This window comes from Sinocyclocheilus rhinocerous, unplaced genomic scaffold, assembly GCF_001515625.1.
Source record: "Sinocyclocheilus rhinocerous isolate Xijiao unplaced genomic scaffold, SAMN03320098_v1.1 scaffold90, whole genome shotgun sequence".
Classification (NCBI taxonomy): Eukaryota; Metazoa; Chordata; class Actinopteri; order Cypriniformes; family Cyprinidae; genus Sinocyclocheilus; species Sinocyclocheilus rhinocerous.
In genome coordinates, this window is record NW_015657969.1 from 141,074 (window position 1) to 150,688 (window position 9,615).

General features: G+C 41.1%; 1 protein-coding gene across 1 annotated transcript in view; it reads left to right on the forward strand.

The window, feature by feature from the left end:
• The first annotated feature begins 7,140 nt into the window (after positions 1–7,140).
• LOC107721916 (phospholipase D1-like) overlaps positions 7,141–9,615 on the forward strand; it is a 29,285-nt gene continuing 26,810 nt past the window's right edge. The window contains exon 1 of the mRNA XM_016530135.1: positions 7,141–7,234. The gene's annotated coding sequence lies outside the window, so the exon portion shown is untranslated. The remainder of the gene's footprint in view (positions 7,235–9,615) is intronic.

The following is a 9,615-nucleotide window of genomic DNA, read 5'->3' on the forward strand; positions in this document are numbered from 1 at the left end:
TAACAAATACTACTATTACTACTACTAATATTAATAAATATACTAATATTAATGACAATAAACTATTATTAAAAAGGTCATTTATAACAGCAATAACGTCCTATATAGCACTTTCAAAGCATGGTTCTTAATGGAACCATATAAAAACGGTTCTATTTAGCTCCACAAACGATTCTACTATAGCTGAAGAACTCTAATTTGGCACTGTTTTTACAGTTTTTTCTTAAAAGTGTATGTCAGATTTTACAAAGACTTTATTTAGCTTTTTAAGTGGTCTGCTTTTCAAAAGTGTCTGTTTAAAATATAGACATTTTTGAAAAATAAATCTTAAACCACTTTTATTTTTTTTATTCGTTTGTATTCAAGAAATAAATTAAGGCAGTGGTTCTCAATTCCTCGCATACCACCGCTCTGCATATTTTGCATGTCTCTCTTATTTTAATACAGCTGATTCAGATCATCAGCTCATTAGAAGAGAGCTCCATGAATGAACTGTGTTCCGATTGACATGGTCCCTACACAGTGTTAATTGCTCCCTACTCCCTGAGCACGGGAAATCCGTTAAAGTTTACTTCACTTAGGAACATTCATTCACGGATTTGCGCTACGCCACGGCCTGCAGCATCTTAACACACAGACGAAACTTAATAGAGAAGTGTGACATAAAATACCTCTGTAAATAAATACAATTTAAATTCACGTCTCGCACACTTTAATGCTCATGGCGGAATATCCTGTGAAGTCCACTTCGGCACTTACGGTGAATAGAACAAACATCTGAAGCGATAAGAGATACATACAAAATGTGCAGAGCGGTGGTATGCGAGCACTGGAATTGAGAACTAATGATGATATGATATGTCTTCTATAATTGTTTAAAGGGATAGTTCACCCAAAATGAAAATTACCCCGTGATTTACTCACCCTCAAGCCAACCTAGGTGTATATGACTTTCTTCTTTCAGACAAATATGATCAGAGGTATATTTAAATATGTCCTGGCTCTTCTAAGCTTTATAATAACAGTGAATGGGTGGTAATATTCAATAGCCAATAGAAGTCCAATAAACTGCATCCCTCCATCATAGAAAGTGCATCGCACAGCTCTGGAGGGTTAATAAAGGTCTCCTGAAGCAAATCGATGCGTTTTGTAAGAAAAATATGAATGAATGAGGCATTTATATAGCGCTTTATTGTGTATGGCTGTACACCCAAAGCAATTTACAATCATCATGACGGGGGTATCTCCTCAACCACCACCAGTGGTGCCGTTTTTCCAGGATGTTCGCGATGAACTCACCAAGATGTGGTGCGCCCCTACTTGGCGCATGTCCACTTTTCTATTTCTGCCGCCCTCACCTCTGTTAACGGCGTTGAAGTAAGAGGATATGGCAAGAGAGGAGGTGGTCGCTGCACACCTCTACCCACCATCTGCCTGGCATATTTGCAAAGCGCTTCACTGCTCTCCAGTCTGAAGTGCAAACTCTGCTTGCAAAAGGAGCTGTGGAAATGGTTCCTCTAGCGAACAGCGAGTCAGGCTTTTACAGTCGCTACTTCCTTGTTCCCAAGAAAAATGGTGGGCTCAGGCATCTGAACCGTGCACTTATGAATCGCCTGTTCAAGATGCTGACTTGGAAGCAGATTCTCACACAAATATGCCCCGGTTTTTTATCGGTGGATCTGAAAAACGCGTACGTTCACATCCAGATAGCCCCTAATCACAGACTGCTCTTGAGATTCGGTTCGAGGTGGTGGCTTATAAATATACAGTACCTACCATTCGGAACGTCTCTGGCCCTATGCACTTTACGAAGTGCACAGATGTGGTTCTTTCCCCTCTGAGACAGATGGGAATCTGTATTATGAATTACCTAGTTGATTGGCTGGTCTTAGTCATATCGGAACAGAAACTCATTGCTCACAGGTCGCTGCTGCTCAGCCACCTGGAACGGCTTGGGCTAATAATTAATTTAGCCAAGAGCTCTCTGTCTCCCAGCCACCGAGTAGTCTTCCTGGGGACAGTTATCGATTTTGCCCAGATGTGGATTACGCCGGAACGCTCCCTGATAATTCAGCGGCTAGCGGCGTCATTCAGACTTGGGACTTCACATCCCCTTAGGGCTTTCAGAGGATGCTCTGGGCCTGCTTCACATGCGGCCCCTCCAGTATTGGTTCAAAGCCCATGTCTCATTCCACGCTTGGTGCCTGGGACGTTTTCATCTCAGGGTAACCAACCGTTGCATCAGAGCTGTGGCCCCTTGGAAAACCCCTCGCCTGTTTCAATCAGGCAATCAGATGCCTGCAACTCGAGCTCTGTACTAGGGCAGACCAGTGTTCGGCTCCTGGTCAAACCTGGTGCAATGCTTACACATCAACTGCTTTGAGATGATGGTGGGTTTTTTAGCCCTAAATACGTTCCTGCCTGCCTGGTCCGTTTAGACAACATGACGGTGGTAGCCTTTATAAATCACCAAGGCAGTCTCAGGTCACGCTCCCTTCACAGGTTGGCTCGACGTCTCTTTTATAGGCACAGGCAAACTCCTCTTTTTGAGAGGAGTTCATGTGCCGGGCAGACTGAACCAGGGAGCAGACATGCTGTCCAGGGGCAATGTAGCTCCAGGAGAATGGAGACTACATCCCCAAACGGTTCAAACGATCTGGTCTGTCTCCGGGAGGGCAGAGGTGGACCTCTTCGCCTCAGAAGACAACTTTTACTGCCCAATTTACTTTCAAAGTAGCGAGATGCCCTGGCCCACGATTGGCAAAGCGCTCGCCTGTATACCTTCCTCCCTGGTTGCTCTGCTTCCTCAGGTCATCAGACGTGTCAGGGAAGTCATTCTCTCATGGCTGGCCAGTCAGTCAGCAGAAACGACCTTGTCATTAAAGGGTTAGTCTCGTGTAGCCAGACCTTCAGACTGACGGCTGAAGGTCTGGAATCCATGGCAGCTTTCATTGGCCAAAGCCCGCCGATGAGGCCGTTTTACCGACATGTCAAACAACCAATTGTAAACACTACGGCTTTCTTCTTTCGTGAGGGGGTTTTGGTGTCACAGCATCTTTGTTTCCAGATGGAACGTTAAAGAACGCGACACACACGTCTCCCGGAAATCCTATAGAATTCAACCAATCCGATGACAACTTCGACACTCCTGAAGTGTTTCCACTTTTGTGTCCCATATGCATCAGACGTTTAGCCAACGGTCCGTGGGCGTGAAAGCGCCCTTGCATAAAAAAAAGTGTCTCACACGGCTCCGGGGGGTGAACAAAGGCCTCCTGTAGCGAATCGATGCGTTTTTGTAAGAAAAATATCCATATTCAAAACGTAATAATCACTTTAATCTAGGATTCGTCTGAAAGAAGAAAGTCATATACACCTAGGATGCTTCGGGGGTGAGTAAAGCCCAACCTAATTTTCATTTTTTGGTGAACTAACCCTTTAAGTTTCTGAGAGGACCTCAGAGATTGAAGCCGCCTCGCTCTTATACTGTGCCGACTTGAGACTTATCTATAGTCCTCAGGGACATACAGGGCCCTGCCTTCGAGCTGCTCCAGTCGGTCCAACTTGCGGCCCCTGACGCTTAAGACTGCCCTCCTTTTGTTAGCGTCGATGGGTGACCTGCACTGTCAGTCAGTGCTTCATGCCTGAGTTTGGGCCTAAGGACTGTAGAGTCGTCCTCAAACCAAGATACGTTCATTGTACAAGACATCACCCTTCTAACTCTTCCCAGTTCAGATGATGAGCAGGGTCCTAATCCACTCTGCCCAGTTATGTTGATTTCTATTGGTGACATCTGTGCGGCCACTGGCTACCTTCACCAGGTTTATAACTTGGACGTCCCTGCCCTGCAGACATGGATTTTGTCCACTTACGTTTACCTAATTCACTTTGTAAGTGGAGAAGGTTTTGTTATGTAGTCTTCAGCCTAGGTGTCTTGGGTCTCATTTTTAGCTCAGACTTATAGGAGCCCTCAGTACGAGCAGTTCGGGGCTATAGGCTCGCAGACTGCCTTTGTTCTGCACTTGCTTATAGCATCGCGCTTTTGGATGCGTTCCCCATAAGCGTCAGAAAAGCAACCAGAGAGACCGTTCAAAAGGGAACTAAACAAACAAAGGAAACTTACGAGACTAGCATATTCTCACCGGACCTTACGCTCCGCCTACATCCAGCATCATCCGCTGGAACGTGACTCTCGTGAACGCGCATACTACAGTTTGCTGAAGTTAGAGATCACGGTTTATAAAGTTTTAAATATGGATATTTTTCTGACAAAAAAATGCATCGTTTCACTTCAGGAGGCCTTTATCAACCCCCCAGGGCACTTTTTATGATGGATGGACAAAGTTTATTAGACTTCTATTGGACTATTGAATATTACCACCCATTCACTGCCATTATAAAGCTTGGAAGAGCCAGGACATTTTTTAATATAACTCCTATTGTATTCGTCTGAAAGAAGAAAGTCATATACACCTAGGATGGCTTGAGGGTGAATAAATCATGGGGTAATTTTCATTTTTGGGTGAACTTCCCTTTAAGTGGGTATGGAACACAAAACCGATTTTGACCACACGATGGCAGCATTGTTACTTAAAAGACCTAATTTTGGCATCATTTACAAAGCATGTGTCTCTTCACATATTCCTAGCTCAAAATGTCAAAATAGTTGTAAACAAAGATTTTTTTTTCCAAAAAAACAAAAGCCCTGTAAACCTTAAGATTTAATACAGTAATGAATTTAGAGAATTCTCAGTTTAGAGAACAACGTTGTGTTTCAAGTTTATGTGATTAAATATTCCATTTTTAAAAACCCCTTCCTGCTTTTCAAGTATATTAGGTTTCAAGGTGAGGACTGTAAGAACAGCCCTGACAAACAGAAAGCTGCATCCGGTTTGGTGTACAGATAGTCTATACACTTCATTTGCACACACACACACACACACACACACACACAAAAAAACAATGTTTAAACATTTGAGACATGATTTGATCATTATCATCCTTGGAGCAAGACATTTACTTAAAAAAATTAAACGAAAGAAAGAAAAACCTCTAAACAATGACCATAATCAAAATAAATATAGAAATTAAAAAAATTCTAAATATATTGCTGTTTAAGCTAATACATTGAGTAAAATTGGATAATTTGAAGCCATTATTATTATTATTATTATTATATTCATTCCTTTTGAGAGGGTATTGTCCCAGTGGCAGCGTTCTCTCTCTCTCTCTCTCTCTCTCTCTCTCTCTGGTTATAGCATGTGGCAAAATCTGTTTAAAATATCTCTGTTATGTATAAGGGGTCCATTAGATGTCTTGGAAACCTTCAAGTTATGCTAAAACCAAAAGATGAGAAAAAAATGCTTTCTTCATGTGTGATTAAATGAAGTGTCATTATAGAAATGTTTGGTTTTTCATGCATGAAGGGGCCTTAGGTCAATCAATGACTATCATGCCTAGATAAGAAGCCTGTGATGTAAGTGTGACGGATGTGGTCTTTCTCCTCCACTCTACGATGTGACTTGGACGAACACCACTGAGATCCGATAAGACACCGCTCTGTACAACAGACTCAATCTTTGTCCAAACCCCCCTCCAATAAAGGCTCGGACACAATGCTGGCTGGTATGAATCTTTCTTTTCTTTACTGCAGGCTGTAAAATGAAATAAATCACGTGCTTAAAAAAAACCGAGATTAGTTGAGATAAAGCGCCTGATAACGTCGAAACCGTGTGAACGGATACCCATAATTTAAAAGCATTATCAGAAAATCTTAAAGGGAGGTTTGTAGCCAGATCTCGGGTCGTTGAGACCCAGCCGGCGGTTTCCGCTGCTGCTGCAGTTGGTTTGGGTTAGAGCTGCGGTTACGCTTACGGGGTCTGTCGCAGACTTATTTTGTAGCCTTAAAAGCATTGATGTTATGTTGCGTTTGGGATTTTTGACTGACAAATATAACTGAGGAATAGTTTGATGACAATCTAGTGAATGATTCAGACGCCGCGACAGAGGAGACGCGCGCATAGCCTAGTAGAAGCACGCATTATAAGCTTTTCTAAATTATCATGATTTTTAGGCCCATATCAAGGTAATTATAATGACTACCGATTAACCCTAACTAAACCTCTAAGCATATGCCTAAAATTAAGCCATGCTTCCCATTACGAAAATTAACCATGGTAAGTGTAGTAGCCTAACCATGTTTTTGGCGTATTGATTAACATTTGTATAACCACAGTTTTACTAGTACATAGGCCTATACCATGATTAAACTTAATTACTTAATTTGGTTAAATTAACATGGTTAATTACTTAACATAGTTAAACTTAATTAGCTACCGTTCATTTGTGGTTACTAGGGTTTAACTATAACCATGTTTTTTGTTATTGTTGTTGTTGTTTTGTTGTAGTAAGACCATGGTTAATTTTCGAAAGGGTTGAAAACTACATTTATGAAGTGTTTAGCTGTGGTGATTTTTACAGCAGTTCTGTTTAAGTTGTAACATATTCATTATGTAGCCTAGAACTTAACGTGTTTTTCAGACAAAAATTGGCTATTTAGTTCTTTGCCAAGGACAATAAAAAAGAACGTAGGTTGTGCGTGTCACCTCACCAGCGCACTTAAAGCCGTTCTGGAACGGCGTAAATGTATGGAGCGGATTGACAGAATTTCAGCTCAACGCGTTCCGTCACTCGGCTCCAGATCCATCACGTCTACTGAGAGAAACCCACTTCGAGCAACGCTAACCAGCGAGCGAGAGAACGCCACACAAAGACGTTTAAAATCCCACAAACTCCAAGACCGAAAACTGTACCCAGACAACTCCTGGTCACATAAGCCGCCATGAACAAAAACAATCCCAGTGATATTAACATTAATCAACACTTTTGGAAGGCTTCTTGACTAATCAAATTTGGGGACCTTCTAGTTTACATCTAGACCCATAATACTGAATAAACATATGGTGTACCTTTTTTACTTCTTTAATATATTATTAAAGCAGATGAGAAACAAATATATATCAGCGTATGAACAATAAAATTGTTATTTTTAAGACTATTAATAACATCTCTGCGGGTGTAGACGTCCATGCATAATTTAAATGGGCGGGTCCAACAGTGCAGAAGAGGAAGCGCGAGGCAGATGATCCGCGTTCACCTCCTGTAGCGCAGTGCTGCTCACATTATATTTGAGAAGCAGATTCACAACAGCGCGGACGTGCCTCCAGTTCTTTATCAGGTATGCTTACGTTACTTTATATGACTAAATAACGCTCTGTTCTGAGAAGAAATTATCTGAGTAAGTTTTAACACGCGGAAAAGTAATGACATCTTGGCTGAGTACACAGCTAGACCTCTATGCAGTAAGAGTGACATGTTTGAGACGCATGGAAACAGAAGGTGGCAGCCATATAGTGCTTCTGGGCTGCAATACATCAGATCAGAGCAGTCTATGAAAGAGACACCATGGGATTTAATGTGTTTAGATTAACTACAGTAAGAACTTCATAGTGACACCTTTCAAATAATGCAGTTATGTTTCGATTGCCCACACCCACTGATTTTGCAAGGCAAACAACCTGCTGTACCTGCAGGGCAACTTCGGAAACTTCGGAGACTAGAACTGATTCTTAGTTACTATAGCTGCTACAACTGACAAATACTAACAAACAGAAGAGTTCAGCTGTGTATTCATTGTATGTTAATGTCTTGCCTGGAACTTCATTTCTAGGACCTTGATGTGACTGTTTACTCCATGTAGCAACCTTAAAGAGGTTCCCACACTCTTAAAATTAAAGGGGTTTTCACAGTGATGCCATAGAAGAACCATTTTTGGTTCCCAAATAACCTTTCAGTGAACAGTTCTTAAAAGTCATTGAAAGCCAATACTTTTTTCTCCCATTTGATTTTGGTGTGAATTGTGGCCAGGACAATTCCTAAGAGGTTTTGTGAGATTTATCCCAAAAATGTTTGGTGAATATGCTGCTTTTCCTCAAATTAAAATCTGCTTCAAAATCTTGTTTAGGATGGGCAGATGAACTTTTACATAAACATGAATTATAATCATTAAATTCTGACCACAATGTATTGCATAGTCCTGTAAAGTTTGTGTGGTCATTTTGTATCTTTTCATATCAGTACAGTCCCCTCAAGGATCTCGGGACAGAATGGGAGTGTCTGGTTGACTTAGTGGGAAGGTGTGTGATATGTGTGTTTGGCGTTGTACAGAGTTGCTATTTTATCCTTTGTACCCTAATGAGGCTAACTTCCACTTGTGACAATAACACACATTTAGATAGTGTGCATGTATTGGATAGAGACCATAATTGTGTAATACTGCATATTCCTTGACCCATGGGTGTGGTTTCTGAGTACTACAGCCGTGGATCACGAGATATGACGGGTCTATTGATAACCGCAGAGTTGTCAGATGATAATACTGATGTTATACAGGAGGAGACGCTTAATCTACATGTCATATCTGCTGTACGTTACATTGATAAAAGTGTTGCCAAGCTACAAGAGTTGCTAAACCACCTTTTCCCCTGTAGCAAAATCACCCTTCCTCCTCTTTTATTAAACACGGGGCTGTATGAGATGAGTTACCACTTTTGCTTGTTAGTCACATGAGCAAGTTCAAAGAAAGCTGTCTTTGGGTTGGCATGGTGGTGTTGTGTGCTCTCATTATGGTTCATGTGCATCTTCACACTTTGGATCCTCTTTGCAATGCACATGAAACCATTAGGCCTAGTTGTATATTTGATAACCTTTTTCTGGTCAATCCTTAGAGGTGTGGTTCTGTTTTTACTATTTTTCAAAGTAAAACAGTGATATGACCAAGCATGTGCGTTGGCCTCGAGGAAAGAGGAAATTGAGCTTGTGGTCTGTGTGTAATTGTATTTAATTTTTTTCTCGAGGGACAGGAAGTTGAGCTCAAGTGAGGATGAGCAATAGATCCTAAGATACACCGTGTTTATGTTTCATGTTCTTGTATCTGGGATTGTTCTGTGGAACTAGAATCTTTTATTACGAAAAAATTTACAAAAGCATGAATGGGGATGTAGTGATTCAGTGCACTGACTGTAAAAGCTGAAGAGCTCGTGTTTATGCCAGTGGTTTTGTTAGCGGTTTTAGATTTGTACCCAAGTGTTTGTTGATATGCATTTGTGGGCAACTTTCAATAAGACAGGAATGAATGCCGGCTTAATGAATGTCCTGTGACCAGACACGCATAATAAACAGATTCTATCGTGCATCATGAGTAACCCGGAATAGTTGTTTACAGGAATTATTCACCCAAAATTGAAAATTTGCTGAATATTTACTAGGGGTGGAACGGTTAAACTTACTCACGGTTCGGTTTGTATCACGGTTTTAGAGTCACGGTTTCGGTATCGTTCGGGCTATCGTGCATCATGAGTAACCCAGAATAGTTGTTTACAGGAATTATTCACCCAAAATTGAAAATTTGCTGAATATTTACTGTCAAATAAAAATAAAGAAAATAAGAATAATCTAACTACAAGCAACAGCACAAATAAGTACAATAGAGTAAAGATACAATTAAAATAAACAGTGATTTTCAGTTTTTTTTTAGGTAGGTCTAACATTAGTTTTCAG